The 18,235-nt window shown below is 44.5% G+C and overlaps 1 pseudogene; it reads left to right on the top strand.

The window, feature by feature from the left end:
* Nucleotides 1-7,826: 7,826 nt before the first annotated feature.
* Nucleotides 7,827-14,019, top strand: LOC113913756 (annotated as a pseudogene).
* Nucleotides 14,020-18,235: the final 4,216 nt, after the last annotated feature.

Genomic DNA, 18,235 nt, shown 5'->3' with positions numbered 1-18,235 from the left:
TGTCCTTTCCTGGAAAGAGAATTCTTTCTAACTGGGGAGTTCCCTCTTGCTGCTCAGCAGGGCCCGCTTGGGGGATGGGACAATGCGGGCGAAACAAAGCTATCTTCCTCTGCTTCTTGTGTGATTATTTTCAGGGTTTGTTTGCCTGTTTGTTTTTTCACTGTGTTGCTCAAGTTTCTTACGTGAACTTCAGAGTTCTCCCCGAGCTGTTTTTGTTCACGGATAGCTTTTTATTTTTTATTTTTATTTTTATGAGAGAGAAAGCGTGCATGCGGGGAGTGGGGAGGGACAGAAGGAGAGAGAAAACCTCAAGCTGTCTCCCCGCTGAGTGCAGAGCCCAACACAAAACACTGGCTCGATCTCACAACCCTAAGATCATGACCTGAGATCGTGACCCGAGATGAAACCAAGAGTCAGACACCCCACCAACTCAGCCACCCAGGTGCCCCCCTGGATAGCTTTCTAACTGTGCAGGGTGAGGCTGGGGGTTCCTGCATCACCATGTTGATCATATCTCACTACTGATTGCTTCGCCATCTACTGCTCAAAATAAGAAGGGTTTGAGATGCTGACAAGAGAGTTGTGCAAGGGGTGTGAGTCGGAAACCTGAAAGAGTGGCACCATGTAGTTAGCGTCTGTTGGGATGTCAGGGTTTTATAGCTCACATGTCAGTAAAACAGGTGGGAGATCACCAGGGGCCAGGATGCTGTGATTAAAGATGGCCCCCCCAGTGTAAGACAACATGGCCGTTAGCACCTGTGAAGGCAACTTTTTTCTTTTTTTTAAAGATTTTATTCATTTATTTGACAGAGAGAGACACAGCGAGAGAGGGATCACAAGCAGGGGGAGTGGGAGAGGGAAGAGCAGGCTTCCCGCGGAGCAGGGAGCCCGATGCGTGGCTCGATCCCAGGACCCAAGGATCATGACCTGAGCCGAAGGTAGGCGCCCAACGACTGAGCCACCCAGGTGCCCTGAAGTCACTTTCTATCTGACCTTGGCACTTTCTATCTAATGACCTTGTCATTTCTGAAAACGCCTCCCTCAGAGTTCACACCCTACCAGTACTAATACCTGAAGGGGTTTAGAGAAATACTGGTTAATCAGATTTCAACTCTCCTTTATGCTCGTGGAGACTCAGTTGAGAAAATACACAAAGGTGTGAGAGATTAAAGTATTTGTTTTAATTTTGGGAAAACACTGGATTAGAGATTGTGTCTTCAGAGCCCCTGTTAGCCTTCCTAAAACCTTCTCCCCACAAGTCTTGATTCTGGGACGACCAGTCTGATGGGGAGTGAGGCCAGCACATCAGACACACTTTCCAGAGACAGACAAGCCTGTGAACTGGCCTCTGAAAAGCTGGCCTGGGCTCTAACCTGTTTATCACACAAGGGAAGTTGGAGCACCCTTTCCGGAAAGGAAGTAGATAGGAGAGAGAAAAGGGAGGGAGGGAGGGAGGGAGAGATGCTAAGACCTGAGCTTTGCATGCTCACTCGCTTCTCTGAGTTCCTCGTCAGATAGGCCTCTCTTCCTCTCTTAAGTGAAAGAGAAACATCACACAAGAGCAGCTCTAGTAGAAAGCTAACCCTGGCAGTTTGAGGACAGAGGAGTGGTTGCCTCGAACTGTCTCTGGCATCTACCACACTGTTTCTTCCTTCTGTATCTTTGTCCATGTTGTGATTTCTGCCTGAAACAGTTTTCTTGACTTCTTTCCTAGAACACCTACCACTTACCTCTGGTTGGGTTCCTCACTATCTGCTCCATAGCCATCCAACTCAGGGGTAGGGGTTCCTTGGGACCCCCAGCTAGCACAGTCTGTTGTATTATAAGTGCATGTTCTCTGGTCTGTATTCCTTACTCTTTTTCCATGCTTTCCTATATATTGAAAGTTCAATCAAACTCACGTCGTTTATCATTGTACACCTAGTACCTACTGTAATGTGTGGTTGGCAATCAATGAGCATTTATTGAAATGGAACCTGAAAATGGGATGTCATGCAATGATCATTGTCTTTTAGCATGGAGGTGACTTAAATTAATTTTCCTTATGATAAATGTTTTCTTTTATGGTGTTTGAGTTGTTCTAAGTTTGAATTCTTGATCTGCCTTAGAAGGAAATTTATAGTTTAAATGTATCTATGTATTAGGGCAGAGGAGACTGTTATGTGAATGATCGAAGGTCCTACTCACCACAAACTCCCCTGTACTTCCAAGCTTGCAGGCATGCCAAGTAGAAATAGAATAAAGACCAGCTCCCCTGCATCTTTTAAGTCTCTACAGATAGCATTAAAGATGCCATCACTTATCTCCCACGTGGTTTATTATCTTGGCTAGGGAGAGGGTAGTAGTTTTAGAAGCTTCTCATTGGTGCTTCTCACCCCAGAGGTCAAGAAACCAACCTGGGGTTTATGCCAATTGCTAAGAATGACTGTTTTAGTTATAAACTTTGTGACCAGGAAAGTGACCACCATATGGCCTTCTGATGATTTAATTCTTGATTTCTTTTGATGTGCAGATTGAGTATTACCCTTCCTGGCTGCCTACTTTGCCCACAGGAACACTGTATCGTATTTGCCAAATCCATAATTCTCTGTAGCTCAGACACAACTGGATGACATTTCTAACTTTGCCACGTGTTATGATAATTGAATCCACCTGTCTTGTGATTGTTACATGTCATCTGCCCACTGCTGTCTCGGTGCCTAACATCCCCATTGCGATCGCTGAACTCAGCCCCCCAAGGGCCTCTCCTGCTATCTCCTGCTATCAGCCTTGGTCTGTAGAGAAGAGCCACTGCTGAAGTTCTTAGTGATGCTTTGGGAGACCGTGTGTTCTCTGGGCTGACAAATAAAGGTGTGGTGGGGTGTGGGGGAGCTGTGCCCCCAGCTGCTGCCCCATGCTGGCGGGGGTGGGTGCAGCAGGTGAGCCATACACATCTGAGCTACAGCACGTAGACCAGCCTCCAGAGCCAAGGGAAGCTGCTGTCTCATGTCTGCTTTCAAGTCTCGTGCAGACTTTTCCTGCAGCCAACACTGAGCTGGAACCTTGTAAAGAACAGAATTCTGGGCAACGTGGTCCAACTGGACACCACAAATTCACAACAGCTTCCATTACCTCTGAGTTAAAATATCTTATGTAAAGGAATTGTAATTTTCAGTAATAATAATATCCCACACCACGGTCAGTGTAACTGTATTGGATTCCCATCCAGACAGCTCCTGTGTCAGCCCTTCCAATCTTTTATTTACTTAAAAAACTCTCTCTTCATTTTCCTTCTAACTAGGAATTTAATCCCTGATTTCAGGGATGAAAGAGCCTAAGCAACCCTTGCTCACCTTTTTTTTTTTTTTTTAAGATTTTATTTATTTGTCAGAGAGAGAGAACAAGCACAAGCAGGGGGGCAGGTCAGAGGCAGAGGGAGAAGCAGGCTCCCCGCGGAGCAGGGAGCCCGGTGCGGGGCTTGATCCCAGGACCCCGGGATCATGACCTGAGCCAAAGGCAGATTCTTCCCCGATGGAGCCCCCCAGGAACCCCTGTCCTCGCTCACATTATCTTCACCATCAGATGGGAACCCTGACCATATCTGTAGTTTCCATCACCTGATGAAACACAATGTTTAAGTAGAATATGATTACTTGGGTGCCTTTCCATGTCTCCAAAAAATACAAAGGATTGCATCTGGTCTGATAACTTTCTTAAGTCAGCATAAATGTCCTCCCCATTTCCTGGGCCACTGAAGCTGGTCCGTTTTCATGTCAACCCCACCGCTGAGAAAACAGGATTGTGGAGGGAGATCGTGTGCTGTTCATGAGTTTGTAGGATTCTGCACGTACATGGTGAGTACCCAACCTCCCCAGGGAAGCCCTTCCAGTGCTTATATACAGGGGTTTTCTAGCACATACGACGCAGCCAGTCAGAAGATGCTAGCGTCCGTCTCTTTGTCTTGCGTACCAGGAGAGAACAAGGAATGTGACTAATGACAAGTACTGACCGAGGAATAGAATGTCTCAGATTTTCTCTCTCTCCCCACGTCTCTCTTGTAAACACGAACATTGTGATAAGAACTGAAATAGCTTAGAATTTTCACAGAGATATTGGATATCTTAAAAATGCTACTAGTTCATTGTTTTAATACATTAAATTAAAATCCCTAAGCCAATGAATTGAGAGTGGTTGTGGGAGTTTTCAAAATTTTCTTTTAGATTAAAAAAATTAGCTGCCCAGATGAAATCCTTAGGAGATGAATTTAATTAGCTTGGCTCATGCCAGGCAATTCCTTTCAACTTTCCTCGTAAATGACCCGGCTTGGCAGGACTGGACCCCCGTTGTGTGTGTGTTACAAGGCCCAGTGTCAGTGTATTTACCAGCCAGGTTGCTCTGCGATGAGTCCCACGTTTCAGTCCTGCAAGTGTCCTGCCTCTGTACCCGCTGCCCCAATTTCCGGAACCTTCTGCCGTAGAAGTCCTAGTGACAAGTGCTGGTCCATGGGTCCCTTCATTCTGCCCTGTTCGGATGAATTTACTTCAGCCCGGGACCTTCTGTTCCACTTGCCTTGAATCCGCAAGGAGCAAGCCTGTCGCGTCTCCCTGCGTGTGGTCCTGGCATCCAGTTAAACCATTAGGATGTTTCGGGCTCCAATAAACAGAAACCAGAGTTTGAACTGGAGTAAACACAAGCATGAGTTAGCTCAGAAAGGGAAGTCAGGGAGGATAGCACACTGTGGGTTTCCTTAACATATCTGGTCCAAGACTCTTGCTCCTCGGACCTGCCTCCTTCCGCAGAGATTTTGCTCCCAGGTTGCAGTCAGGAGTGGATGGCAGGTGCAGCCACCATTTCCAGACACATCCATATCCCACAGATGAAGACCCCGGTGTCTTGTTTGTTCTAAAGAAAGAGGAAACTTCTTTCCCAAAGCATTTCCCACTGCTGCCCTCCCACCAGCTGATTTCCTGTAACATGTCATCGGCCAGAACTGAGCCACATTCTCACTCCGTGGTGGTCATTGCAAGGACGGTGGCGGTGACCATTCACCAGGAGCCCCTTGAGGGCCAGATGACTGCCTCTGAACTGCATGCTGGTGTACGGGAGGGTGGACAGCTTAGCAACACTGGGTTTTATGAAGAAGGAAGAAGAGAGGATGGATGCTGGGGAGGCAAGCAGTGGTGTCTGACGTGTCACCGTGCACCATTTTGTCATAAGGAACGGAGCCTGGGCTTCGGAGTCAGGCAGATCTAGATTTAAGCCCAGAATAAACCTTGGTCCTTCCAGGTGACCTGGATCACATGACTTAATTTGTATGAGGCTTGGGGATTTTTTTGTTTGCTTTTTGTTTCCATCTTTAAAGTGGTTATAACTATGTTTCAGGGTTATTGAAATTATTAAAGAAGAATGGCAACAAAAACGATAAAACAAAAAAGATTTATAGAACTTTGGTCTCAGTAGGTCCTCACTTTAGCTTTTATTCTTCAGTCCCTCAAACCTGTCAGCTCCCCATCCCTGGCAAAATCACTTCGATTTCCATACATTTCATTCACTGCTTTGTGGGCAAAGGTTTTACTTGAGAAACCCAATATCAAAGCTCTTCCAATCCCACTATGGAACATCCACTTCATTTCCGTCTTCCTGGGTATAGAAGTGTTTACTGAGTTGGAATGTTAGCAAAATTTTTATTTATGAGATAAAACATTAATGGTTACATAACCTGCCTCGCACAAAGATGGTGCCATGTCGTTCTGAGGAGACTGTAAATTATGCAGAAGGGTGACAGTCAGATACCCTAGACACAAAACACTTGCCAACTTGTCACAGAACCTGAGACAGATGAGCACTCACCCCACAACCGTGGCCATCTCATCTGACCTAGTTTCGAGCAATGTTTTGACTGGAAGCTGGTCTCAGGCCAATAATACCCAAATTGCAAAGGAGTGGTGGCCATGCACTAGAGTCCCATTGCAATGCACACCGTAAGGGAAGCTAACCGGTGGTCCTCTCTACAGGATCTGGATTCAGTCTGCACGATTCAAGTCCATTAGGTGGTGATGAGTTATGAGGATAGATTTAGGGCAGGAAATCTACCCGAGATGAAGGCCTGTATCATTGTGTCAGTGAGCTCACTCCTTGTTCACTTAAAATTTTCTAGTAAACACATATTGAGAGAATTTCTTTGCCTCCTTTGTTAGGCTGGACTTTTGACCTTTGCACTTGACGGCAGCCAAACACGGGGGGAAAAGATCTGACTTTCCAGTTTGTCTGCTTCGGGGAGGGTGAGGGTCTCTAAACCTTGAGGAGGAACATGTCCTCCCTCCGTGTCCTGCGCGGGGCAGCCCCAGCAGAGGGGGAGCAGCTTCTCTGAGGGCTGGCAGGTCCCAGGCTTCCACATCCCCACTGCCAGCAGCCTGGCCGAGCTGGGAGCTTCCCCTCCAGGCTCATTTCTCCAGCCTTTGCTGTGCTGCTTCTCTCTGCTGGGCCCTTTTCAGACCAGCAACTCAGCTGGATCTCCCGGCTTCCTATGTCAGGTCCTCTTAATGATGATCGATTAATCCAAACCCAGCTCCCGGGCGCTGCCTTTAATGTTGGCGGAGCGCACAGCCATGCATGCAGAGACACCTGCCGCCATGCCCACTAGGCTCCCCTGAGGACAGGCCGACAACCCAACCCCGTTCCGGTGTCGCTACTGTCTTGATGGGGACATTGGACACAGCTCCAATGCAGTAAACCACGGGAATGGTGGCAGATCCAGGTTTGAGTTCAAATTCTGCTATTGTATAGTATGTGATCCTGCACAGGTCATGCCCCTTCTGGAGGGCTAGACAGCCTCATCTGTAAAACACTGGTGAACGGATTTCCCTCACAACGTAGTCTAGATAGAGCCGGGGAAACATTTTCTCATTTCATCTTCAAAAGTGATATGCAACTAGAAGGTATAATATTTCTTGACTTAGAATAACATCTTCAGCAACCCCCTGTTATCATCAGAGTATAGGGATGAATGCTAGAGAACGTGGGGACTCAGACTGCACCCTCCTCTGAGGACAAGGACCCTTACCTGAACCAGCTAAGATTTTATCTGCGTCAACACTCACCACAGGTAATCTATGAATGCACAGCGTGTGTAGAAGGAAATCGTTCTTCAAATGTGTGTTATATTTTGTTAATGAATCAGCAATTCATGGTCTGGAGCCAAGATGTGTAAGGGGGGGAGCCTTCCCTGGATTGTGTCAGGAAAGACTGCTTTTTGTGGCCCACGAGGAAAATTGCCCCCCAAGGAGATGAAAGGGACACAGTGCTAAGCTAGTAGTAGATTTGCAGTGGATGCTGGCATTTCTGACTCATCAAAGAATACGTTTTTGAACCATGGATCCGACTCTTTGTGCCAGGGGAGGGCGGTAAGAATGCTGCTTGGGCATGCGATGTGGTACAGGCTCCAAAGGGTGCTGGTAACAGCAATGCCGATGCGTGGCCAAGACCGTGAAGAGCCCAAGATGGGCCAGGAGCCAAGAAGAGTAAGGCGGGAGCTAGAAAGACAAGAAAGAGGCAGCAGGAGAGGGGCTAGTCCTGTATGAGGACCTCCACCCTCGCCATCCCAGGTCAGGAGACCCTGCCCAGGGGTAAATTGGCCACACTCAAGATCTGCTCCTGGAATGTCATGGGCTTCGAGCTGGATTCAGAGGAAAGGTTCAGATTGGGTAAAGAAGAGGCCGCAGATACCCGTGCCTCTGAGACCACGTGTTCAGAGAACAGCTGAGCTTCAAGTCTTGCCCGGACCACCCTGTGGTCCCAGTCAGTGGCTGCAGACCAGGCAGGTACCGTGGCTGTCCCATGGCCATCCCATGGCCATCCCCTGGCTGTCCTGTGGCCGTCCTGTGGCTGTCCCATGGCTCGGCTGCACAGGGTCCTGCGACATTGATGAGGGGAATGATCGGTAAGGCCGGGTACAGCTCGATCTGAGGCCGAGGTCCTCTGGTGCTCCTGGAGCCCAGGAGTGCTGGGCTGGAGCCTGAAGGGCCTGGCTTCCCGCAAGCTCGCTGTGCTGTGGAGGGGCGGGGGGGGGGGGGTGCTCAGTGCGGCTCAGGAAGAAACCCGCCCTCACCCGCGGGTAAAAAACTGAATGCTGGCCTCACTCCCCGGGGGTGTCAGGGGATCCAGGCCGAGGCTGGCCAGCCCGTTCCACGCCTGTACGCCACACGGCTGTCTGCTGAACGCTGCACCCAAGCTGCTGGTTGGCACCCAATTACATTTTCTTGTCTCGCTCTCTGTCACCTTCCCCAGCCCCAGGCAGTGTCCACGGTCCTGTCACCCTGTCCCTAGCACCAGGACACTGCCCCCAAATTACGTCAAGCCTGGAAATAAGCCCCACCCCCAAGCTAGCTTTAAAACAGAACCTCCCCAGACTCCTTCAAAGACTGCTCGCAACAGAAATCTGTATTTCTCTTCTAAAAAGATGAAGCCCTACCAGGCTTCTCGTGACACTTTCCTTTAAACCCAAAAATGTTTTTGTTTTTTTGTTTTTTTATATTAAGCAGATGCTACTGATAACTTCCTTCGAACTGTCCACACAAAAATAAAGAGCCATAGTTTCAAAACAAATAAATAAAGCCTGAGAGGGGGTCACTGCACATGGATTTGTGAGCATCTACCACGTGCCCAGCAGTGCAATGCAGACATGGCAGCCCCCTCCGAGGCCCAGGCGCCAACCCCCGATTAAAGCCGCGTGTGCGAAGAGCAGATGCGGGTGCCACCGGGTGTTCATCCCGTGACAGCGAGGCAGATACCTGCAGCCAGGGAGGCTTCACTGCACCGGGAGGCTCTCTGGAGGCATGTCAGGAAAGTCCCTGGGGCACCAGCAGTCCTGCCGTACAGGAGAGGAGCTCCTCCTCTGAACAGTTATGCTGAGAACATAGCCTGAGATTGCCCCACCTCACAGACGTGTAAGTACACCATGCGGTGTAGTTAGTGACAGAGGGTCTCCGGGACTCAGTCACAGCACAGCGGCCCTCGTCCCCAGCCGCCATCCCTCTGAGTGCTCCAGGTCCCTCTAGCTGCACACACAGTGTTCGTCCTTCCCTAACTGCAAATTTCACTGGCCTAACGCAGCATGCTGCAGGATTCGCTCTCTTTAGAGGCTGACTAGTATCCACTGTCTGTATGCAGATGTCACTTCGTCTTATGCCTCACCACCATGGGGTGTCTACACTGGTTCTGCACGTTGGCTGTTGTGAATAATGCCACAATGAACACGAGGGCATAGACAGCTCTTCACAACCCCGATTTCAGTTCTTTGGAATGAACACCCAGAAGTGGGACTTTGGGATCATACGGTACTTCTAGTTTTATTTTATTTTATTTTATTTTTTTTTAAAGATTTTATTTATTTATTTGAGAGAGAGAGAATGAGAGAGAGAGAGAGCACATGAGAGGGGGGAGGGTCAGAGGGAGAAGCAGACTCCTTGCTGAGCAGGGAGCCCGATATGGGACTCGATCCCGGGACTCCAGGATCATGACCTGAGCCGAAGGCAGTTGCTTAACCAACTGAGCCACCCAGGCGCCCGGTACTTCTAGTTTTAATGTTTTGAGTCGGAGAAGGGCTTATCCTTTGGACAAAAGATGACAAGCTTATGACCCAGGAATTCAAAAGCCACTTCTACTTTATATGATGCTTCATAGTGCTTGAGTTTATTTCTGGACTGTCTATGAAGTTTCATCAATCTATTGAGATCCAGTAAGAAGAGACAGTGTAGCTTACTGGTTAAGGGCATGATCCTTGGAGCCAGACTGCCTGGATTTCAATCCTGCCTCTGTATTTAGGACTTGTGTGAATTAGAGCAAATATCTCAGCTTCTCTGTGGCTCAGTTTCCTTTACATAAATATAAGAGAAATATTAACAATAGTATGTACTTTATCACATAGCTGCGAGGACTACATAAATGAATATATGTAAAGCATACATATAAAACACAAATAAGTTGTATATTAAACATCAGGTACTATTTTAAGTGTCGCTATTATTATTTACCTAACTTTTTGAGAATATTACACTCTTTAAATTGCTTTATTTTTATAAGAAAGCTAGATATATGGTAAAGCCAGTACCCCATTCTGTTCTCCTACAAAATTGATGTAGATGCATATTTCTGCTTCTAGTCATGATGCAGTAACTGGGATTGGCTTCTCTCTCCTGCCTTAAACAATTGAAACATATGAAACAATGGCTTTTAAGCATTTTTTAAAAGATTTATTTATTTATTTTAGAGAGAGAGAGTGCATGAGTGGGGGGAGAGGCAGAGGGAGATGGAGAATCTCCAGCAGACTCTGTGCTGAGCAGGGAGCCTGACACAGGCTTAATCCCATGACCCATGAGATCATGACCTGAGCCAAAATCAAGAGTCAGATGCTTAACTGACTGAGCCACCCAGATGCTCCTTAGCAACTTTAAAATATACAATATAAAAAATATATATACAATATAGTAGTGTTAACTATAGTCTCTACACTGTACATTACATCCCTAGAACTGATTTATATTATAACTGGAATTTTGTACCTTCTGACCACCTTTGTCCATTTCCTTCAACCCACAACCCACCCCCCACCACATCTGTCCTGTTTCTGTGAGTTCAGATTTTTTAGATTCTACATATGTGTGAGATCATATAGTATCTGTTTGACTTATTTCACTCAACATAACACCCTCAAGGGCCATCCTTGTTGTCACAAATGGCAGAATTTCCTCCATTTTTTATGGATGAATAACATTCAATTGTGTGTATGTGTGTGTGTGTGTATCACATGTACACCACATCTTCTTTAGCCATTCATCCATCAGTGGACACAGATTGTTTCCATGTCTTGACTATCGTAAATAATGCTGCAATGAACATGGGAGTGCAGACATTTCTTTGAGAAAGTGATTTCATTTCCTTTGGATATATTCCCAGAAGTGGGATTTGCTGGATCATGTTAGTTCTATTTCTAATTTTTGAGGAGCCTCCATACTGTTCTCTAGGGTGGCTGCACCCATTTGCATTCCCACCAACAGCACACGAAGGCTCCTTTTGCTCCACGTCCTCACCAACACTTATCTTGTCTTTTTGATTCTAGCCATTCTGACACACACAAGGTGATATCTTATCGTGGATTTGCATCTGCATTTTGATAGCTGGTATTTTAAAACCTTGAAACGGGCTATTTTAAAGCCACTTGGGGATGGGTATAGAGAAGGCAAGAAGTGCTAGGGATGAGCCAGGGACAGACCAGGATGCGGAGGCTGCATTGATGAGGAGAGTGTGCTATTATCACTGATGCAACACATCACCACAAAGTTAGTGGCTTAAAACAACATCAATTTATTCTCTCATAGTTATTGAGGTCCAAAGTCCAAAATAAAGAGCCAGGTAAAGACAGTGCTTTAAGAAGGGAGTCGTCGCTCTGCTAAATTCCACTCATTGGTCCCCAAAGGTGAGGATGAGAACTGACCATCAGGTTTGACCAAATGGAAACCATTGCTGATGCTGACAAGACCTTATTAGTGGAACAGATGGCAGATGAGAGCCTGATTGGAGAGGATGGAGGACCTGGAGGGATGACCCATACAGTCTCACAACATCTGACCTTTACAAAAGCCTCATGCTGGAAGAACGCTCTACTATCGCTGTCTTGAAATTCTTAATAATTTTGAACACAAGGCCTCATGGTTCTATTTTGCTCTGACCCCAGCAAATCGTGTAGCTGGTTCTGCAACAGAAGAAGACGACTTGCAGACAAAGATCATGGACAACTCTCTCGAGGACTTTTATATAAATGATATCAGAAAATTGGAGCCAGAGGAGGAAGGGGGGTCACGGGAGAGTTTTTAAATTTACGGTGGTTGCTTATAATGGTCTGAGTTGCGTCTGGCCCCAGAGAGTGGGGTTGACGGGGACACTTTCTCCCTGCTGCCCACATGTGGTTTCACGGGATCCCTGCACTGGAGGGCACACCTCTGTCTCCCTGGCTCACCTCCATCATTTTTCCAGTGGGCTGGTGGTTTCACGCAGGAAGGATCAAAATCTTATAGACTTGAACTACAATATATCTTCTTAGTCTACCAAACTCATGTCACTCTGAACCCTGGCATATGAGATTAATTTTCCATCTTTGTTCTTCACAGAGCTGAGTTCTTTTAGAAGCATTTGCAAATTGGTTTTATCATGATTTGTTCTAGCATTTTCCCAGGCATACCAGTTAACCTGAGTCAGAGCCAGAGTCATTCATTGCTCTCCTCAGCAAAGACACACTGTTGGCATCTGTCCAAGCTGCAGGCATTTCCCCATCGATAAAAGTCCCTGGAAAAGAATTTCACTGTGAAGGGCTGCTAAATACCCTTAACACATAACCATGCAAAGAGCCAAACATAGCAACTCCCCCTCACCAGGTATGCACAATCTAATGTCTGCACCTCCATGGCCTGGGGAAGTCATCCGACCCTGGCCGTGATAGACGAGAGACTTCCAGAAATCCCTGACATGAATGCTGCTGAAACTATGAAGAGGAAGAGAAAAACTGTCAGTCTCTCAAAACATCTCTAATACTTATCTACAATCATTCAACTTGTTGGAGCAGATTATTTTGTGTCACAGTCTCAGTTTTGCAAAAGGGATAACAATTTCTCAACATACTCCATATAAGTAATTTCCATAAAATTTAGGTGCGATCTGAAATATGTGATTTTCCACTCATACAGGACGTCCTTTCCTTCCCCCTTCACTGACAGCACTCACCGCAACATCTCCTCTTAGTACCTGCTCTGTAAGTGCAAGGTGGGAAGGGAACAAGGGAAGAAGGGAGAGACCGGGGACAGATGGGTGGAAGGACTGGTCTCAAGAAAGTGGAAACAGACTTCTCACTGACTTACTCGGTTTCCTCGCCAATTACATATAGAAACACAAGGTCAGGAAATCCAACTCTTGCAGGCAAGGTGCTTACATTGCAGTTATGGAGAAGACAAGTGAACAGGAAGTTACAATATGTCATGGGAGATGAGTCTTTGGGACCCTTCCTTTCCTTACCAGGTTTTTTAAAAAAATCTTGAGTCTTCTTGTGCTCAGACTTCTCTTCTTAGTTTAATCTCACCCACCTTCCATCCTTCCCACTCTTCTATCAACACTCACCTAATTCCATCTTGTTTTTCAGTCTGTTCTTTATTCTGAGTTGATTAAAAAAAAACCCACTCTTAATACGTTAGTAAGCAGAGAGGTTGTCTTTTCCTAGACAGCATTATTCAATTTTTTAAGTGTAGTTATAAGTCTTAAAAGGTGTTCATTTAAAAGTAAACTTTAGCTGTGCTGGTGAACATGTAGAGATTTAGGAGGAGACCCTCGCCTGGGGAGGGCATAGAAGCTCTGTGCCTTGGAGCTATGCATCTGTCTGTTCTGAGTTACATCTTCTTTGCCCTAAACCAGTGACCTGAAATATGGTGACACACACCTTTCTGCAGGAGAACTTCTTCATGATGAAAAGAAAAACCCAAGGTCGAGTACATTACAGATGGGAAGATGGTGCCAGTTGAGATAACCATCAGTTTGTTAAAGAGGTAAATGGATCAGACAGTGGCTGCCAATGCTCAGAAGAAAAAAATCTTGATTGATGGGTTCCAAGAAATCAAGACAACCTTCAAGGTTGGAACAAGACCATGGATGGGAAGGCAGGTGTGTCTTTGGTTCCGCTTTTTTACTGTAATGATGAGATCTGTACTGAACGATGTCTTGAGAGGAGAAAGAGTAGTTGGTAGAAGTGATGACAACAGAGAGAGCGTGGAAAAGGGAATTTGGACCTATCTTCAGTCAACAAAGCCAGTTATTGACTTATATGAAGAAACGGAGCAAGTCAAGAAAATAGATGCCTCTAAGTCTGTTGATGACGTTTTTGATGAAATTGTGAAGACTTTGACAAAGAAGGCTAACTCTACACCTGAAAGCATCCTTGAAATCATGCTTGAATATTGCTTTGATAGCTGCTATTACAACCCCCCTTTTAAGGCAATTTAATCTTTCATCATTACTTCTCAATGGCTGGAAACTATGTAGTAAAACAAATTAAATTTTTAATCTTCAATTTTTTTGGTTATAGGAATAGACCGTGAATTTGGGTCTAACTTCATCTTAGCTGTGGTGCTCAGGAAACAAAGAATGATATCAGCTAGCTCTTTGTCTCGACTCAGAAAGCATATGCCTTTTTTGTAGTTTGTGCCTTCTGTGAGCAAAACTTTGTAGTGTGTGTGTATATATCCCTTTAATAATTACATGTTAGAATTTGGGATTCCCCACTTTCTCGTTTTCTCACAGGTTTTAAATTTCCAACCTGTTAAGTGAATTTGTGGACCAAATTCTGAAGGAACTTCTTGTGTATTCAGTTCCTCCAAAATGTGTTTGGTAAACAAACTCATAAAATGAATTCCTAGAAGTGTTTTTAGTATTTATCAAATAATTGACCTATACCTACATACCTATACCTATAGAAAGGTAAGAAAACTCAGGCTTTGTTTTATGACAACTTATACAAAGTTGTGTGACAGGGCATCTTCTGTGCTTCCTGGGGTTGAGAGGGGGTCCCTGGGGGTTCAGAGCCTGGAGGAACTGTCAGTTGTATTCTGACATAAAGCTGAGGGTAAGAGGCAAGGATCACACAATGACGTGCACTCCTGTGCTCTATTCTGTAGTGTTATTGATGATTAAGCCTTTCTTGACAAAATTCCTAGCACTGGAATCTTGAAATGCATGTACTAGGTTTATGGTAAAATGATTTGATTAGCATTTTAGTAACACTTCATGCAAGGTTTTTTTTGTTTTTTAGACTAAATGTAAGGTTGGTATGAAGTAAAAACATCTAATGGTTAAAAATAATAATAAATAAATAGAAGTAAACTTTAAGAGTGACATCTGCAGTCATTTTGCTAGGCAAATGTGGCATCCTAAAGAGCATCCTAGTCATCGAGGGCCAGGTGATATGCAACTTAAAGGAGGGCATATGCAACTTAAAGTAGTTCCTTAATTTGTGTAAGATTTTGAAGTTTCAAGAGTGCTTTCAGATATATTTTATCACTTAATATTCACATCAAGCTTATAGAAAACTTTAATTATTTTCATTTTACAGATGAGGAAAGAGAGGACCAGGCCAGAGTCATACAGCCAGTAAACAATAGAATCTCAATGGTATGGGGTGCCTGGGTGGCTCAGTAGGTTGAGTGTCTGCCTTCGGCTCAGGTCATGATCCCAGGGTCCTGGGATCGAGTCCCACATCAGGCTCCCTGCTCAGTGGGGAGTCTGCTTCTCCCTCTGTTGCTCCCCCTGCTTATGTTCTCTCTTTCTATCAAATAGATAAATCAAAAATTTTTTTAAAGAATCTCAGTGGTAAACTATTTGTGATTTTCAAACCCAGGGCTTTTCTGAAGACTTTTTTGCTGCCTTTCCAATTCTGAAAGCCAGGTTTCTGAAGGTGTTCAGCCATGTATTTGATTTGTGAGAAAAAAAAAAGAACTAAGGAGGGAAGGAAGGAGGGGAGGGAGGGAGAAGAGAAAGGAAGAAAGGTAACAGAATGTAGGAGTAGCAATGAGGGTACAGGCGGGAGCCCAACAAGGAGACCCAGGATGCGATACACTGGGGGTGGTACCCCAGGAGCTGTAAGTCCCTTTCATAGACTCTCCCTTTATTGTCCTTCCCAACAGCAAGTCAAAAGTAAGAGAATCCAGGAAATTAAAAGGGATGGTTAAGCAAAGAATTTCCTTTGTCCTCCTGAAGCTTGAATTAACACAGCTGGAGAGGCAGGTGTCTGTGGTTTCCTGAGTCCCTCCAGAGCCGCTTGGCAGACCCAACAGGTGATTGACGCATAGTGTCCACACCACAGATGCACTCTGTGCTGGGATGGCCTTTGATCTAGGCAGAATAGTGTTATAGCTCTGACAGACAAACAAAGTACGTTTAATATATTATTCATATCTATAAAAAGAATAGATCAGAAGTAGAGTAACTTGGTGATCTGGGTACTAATCCATAAGAAAGCTATTTTTGATCAAACCACCCAGTGCTAGTATCTCTTTCTTCTTTTCCATATTAATTACTGAATCTACATTATGGACTTCAGCATTTTGCTTGTAGTTTCTTGTGTTAATCTTGTTTCCCTTCTAGATATTTATCTTGTTATCAATGATATATCAAATGCTTTTTTAATGAATGCCTGATAATGTCTAGCCAAGTATCACATAAACTAATGTAGAAGGACCCATTTTACTTAAAATGGATTGTAAATTTTATCAAAAGGATAACTTCCTTTAAGAAAAAAATCAAATAAAATCTCATATTTTGTTCTTTTTCTTATATAAGGAGTTGATTTCTTTTTTTCCCTTTAAAGTTTTTTATTGTTATGTTAATCACCATACATTACATCATTAGTTTTTGATGTAGTGTTCCATGATTCATTGTTTGTGCATAACACCCAGTGCTCCACGCAGAACATGCCCTATAAGAAGTTGATTTCAAATAAAGCTGTTCACAAGAGTTGTCTTGAACCACTTGATCTTATTCATAAAACACCGTACACAGTGAAAGTTCTTTAAACTAATATTACTATTCCAAATAATTTAAAAAGTAGAAAAGGTGATAGTCTTAGTTGATTTTCCCTATTATTCTTTAATAAAAATATTGATAATTTAAATCTACTTAAGTCCATTTTCCATTTTCTTGAATTTCCATCAGTATATTTTGTTGAAACATGTTTTGGTATGGTCAGCATTGCTGTCAAACCAAGAAACCTCAGCAAAATGGTCTTTTCCTCCCAAATGGTATATTCTCTTCCAAATAAGTTACAACCTGTAGAATAGTTATTTGTGACTTGAATGGCCCTATTTCCTCTTAAAATGAGGGAATCTGATTGATCATCTTTAATCATGTTGCTGATATATTGAATGTATGGGGAAAGTCCATTTAGGGAAGTAACACTCTTCTGTTTGAACATTTACATCTTTCATATATCTGTATGAAAATAGAGGCTTAAAACTAAATTTACCAACTTAGATTTAAGTCTAAATCCAAGTTGATAAATACATAAATATTTCAAGTAGTAACTTGGAATCGCTGAAGGGAGCAGTTGGGTTTGTCCAAAAAACATCTGAAATCACTGACTCGGTTATTTATTTTTTCACTGTTGTCTTGTCAAATAACTATTTAGCACTGCTTTGTTTTTGAGATGTTTTGTTTTTACGTCCTACGAGAAAGAAAGTGATGCTCTGTGCACCTAATAGATCACAGAAGCATAAAATGTAAACATCCCAGCATTTGTCCATTTTAGGCAGTGCATCTTTCTCAGGCTAATTTATCTTGTGAATCAAATGGCATGTTCATTTTAAACCAGTAAGACTTCTACACTAGGAAGAAAAACTAGATCATAAATTTAAAAATTATTAGCTACTAGAACAGTTTTAAATCAAACTTCTGATCAGTGTTTGTTTGGTGGACCGAGAGGTGAGAGCTGTGGACGTCCACCCCAGGTTTCCGTGACATGGCCTGGCTCCCCGATTTCACTAAGATGGGAAGCCCCTTCCTAGGCCGAAGACCATGACATCCCATTCCCACCCTTCATCCCTTGTCTTGTCCTTGATGTGAGCAGTCCAACATGCTTTCTTTCCCTCCCTCCCTCCCTTCCTTCCTTCCTTCCTTCCTTCCTTCCTTCCTTCCTTCCTTCCTTCCTTCCTTCCTTCCTTCCTTCCTTCCTTCCTTCCCTTTCTTTCTTAAAAGGCAGCCGCCACATGCAGCACCTCACTTGGGTGCATCTGGAGTCTTGAAAGCTTGACTACCCTCCATTCTCCTACAAATGGACCTTGAGAGCTTGTTTGGAGGTTCTAGCAGGCAAGCACAGCTACTCACATACCCTTGACCAAAGAACAGTCCTCCTTTATTGGGGAAGGTCGTCCTCTTCGACTGAGCACACAGTTTCAGGAGGGACAGACATGGAGTGGTGAGGGAGGAAGAGGACACCCGCCTAGCCAGCTAGATGAGCCGAATCCACCCTGGCAATCAATGGGATGACAGATGTCGCAGCCAGATCGCCCTCACATCCTCCAAAATGCTTTCAAGACAGCCCTCTTAAATCCAACCCAAACCACCCAGATTACATAAAGATATCCTAAGCAAACACGACTTGGAGGTTATAGCAAAGACACAATCTTACTTGTGTCTCTCACTATTTAATCTGTTGAGTAAACAGCAGGGT

Source organism: Zalophus californianus, chromosome 11 (genome assembly GCF_009762305.2).
Source record: "Zalophus californianus isolate mZalCal1 chromosome 11, mZalCal1.pri.v2, whole genome shotgun sequence".
Taxonomy (NCBI): Eukaryota; Metazoa; Chordata; class Mammalia; order Carnivora; family Otariidae; genus Zalophus; species Zalophus californianus.
The sequence above is the reverse complement of the archived record's forward strand: the minus strand, read 5'-3'. Positions and strand labels throughout refer to the sequence as shown.